Source organism: Puntigrus tetrazona, chromosome 1, assembly GCF_018831695.1.
Source record: "Puntigrus tetrazona isolate hp1 chromosome 1, ASM1883169v1, whole genome shotgun sequence".
NCBI classification, from domain to species: Eukaryota; Metazoa; Chordata; class Actinopteri; order Cypriniformes; family Cyprinidae; genus Puntigrus; species Puntigrus tetrazona.
The window spans coordinates 3,610,736-3,612,750 of record NC_056699.1 but is presented as its reverse complement, the minus strand read 5'-3'; positions in this window follow the sequence as shown (position 1 = coordinate 3,612,750).

Below are 2,015 nucleotides of genomic sequence, written 5' to 3'. Positions count from 1 at the left end.
TCACTTTTTAGGTTAATCACACTATTATTATTATTATTATTATTGCTAATGTTGCTTTTAATAAATAAATTATTTAATTTAGACTTTTTTCCTCTTAATGAAATGGAATGAAGGTATTAGTTTATTACCAAAATTCCAGTTTGCAATTTCATTTCAAGTTTGACATTTGTATGTATACAATGTATAATAATTTTAAATTATAAACTACTTATTGATTGTACCAAACATTAGAGTGTCTTTAAGATGCGATACAGAAATTCAGACTTCTGATTTAAATTTTACATCGCATTAATTATTTGTGTTATTTTTCTCTTTTGTTAATTTATTAATCAATCATATCACATCCTGGCATATATTCTGTGGAAGAAAGAATGTAGCAAAATTTTACTCAAACTTTGCTCAACAAACATAATTATTAATGTCAGCATTACAATTGATCATATTTATTACCATATGTTTATTGCTTGGTTTTACTTACAATTATAGAATAGATTTTAGACAATATCTTTCCCCCTAAATAGAATAGAATAGAATAGAATAGAATAGAATAGAATAGAATAGAATAGAATAGAATAGAATAGAATAGAATAGAATAGAATAGAATACGGTCATCATATCTGAAAAAAAAAAAATCTAACCATGCTTGTAATTGAAAATATTACAGGCAAATATTTGCAAAATTTCAGCTGAAATAAATTACACATAGACAGTTTTATCTTTCCTCTTATGGATTATGTAAAAATACGATAGGAAGTTATCACAGAGAATGTGGCCGGAATGTCTTCTGACAATATTCTGGTATTTGCATTTTGGTATTGGGTGATTATTCAGATGTGACTCACAAAAAAAATGTGGATGACTCAAGTTTCCCAAAAGCCAAAGCGCTCTTTCTGTACATGTCTGGCCACGGAGATGCAAAACAAACATGCTCATCACACACACACACACACACACAGAAAAAATCTGGAGGCTGAAACAAACTTTTTTTTCCGCTTTCTTTTACGCTGACAGATACACTCACTGTCTCTCCTCTCCACTGGCTTATCATCAGAGCAAACAATACAGTCCCATATGTAATAACAGCTATCATCATGAGCCCAGGACTGCATTACAGACTTAGATTGTGGACTTGATCGAGCCCTCGTGGGGAATTCGCCCAAGTTAACAGGAGTGTGGAGGGCAGAGCTGCATAGCCAAGCATCGGAAATGAAATCCTGGTGCTGAGCTGCCTGCCTCTCCAGACGGCCTCACGCTTGAGTGACGAGACGGGCTTTAGAAGAATGGCGCGTCGCAGCGGACTGATATTAGTGATCTCTGGCCAAAGAATAGAGCAGGCCACGAGAACGGCATGAAAGAGTGGGCTGATGAAGATGGTGTTCTCTGTAAAACGCTTGTTCACTTATCTCGTTTAGATTACTATAATTCACTATACTCAGTCCTCTATAATGCAGATGGTCCAAAATGCTGCTGCAAGGATGCTGATGGGCAGACGGAGGTTAGGTCACATCTCAGTCTGTTCTTTTTACACTAAACCGGTTACCGGCCAAATTTACAATTGTTTTAACTTTTCTTTTTAAATCTCTTCATGACCGAGCACCATCACATCTCTCTATTCATAAACCGAATTAGGTCCCTAAGTTCAAGTCATCTCGATCTTCTCGCTGTACTTTCCATTGTAGAGACTGAGCCTGATCTCACCGGAAGCAAATCCTACACGCTGCAGTCCTGCTTATTCACAATTATTGCTTGTTGAAACATGGAATCACTTAATGGTCATTCTGTCTAGTTAACGATACTAATACCTTCAACGAACAATAATGTAATCTTTGTGCATAAACGAGGACTATAGTGTGTAGGGGATTGTTTCTAGTGGGACACTCATTAGTGGCGCACTACAAGAGGTTTGTTGTTACGATAATGCTGACATCTTAATCTAATAAGTGTTGTCTACTTTCATAAATCGAATTAAACTCATGTTTGCATCTGCATCTTTTTTTGGAAAGTTATGTATAGTA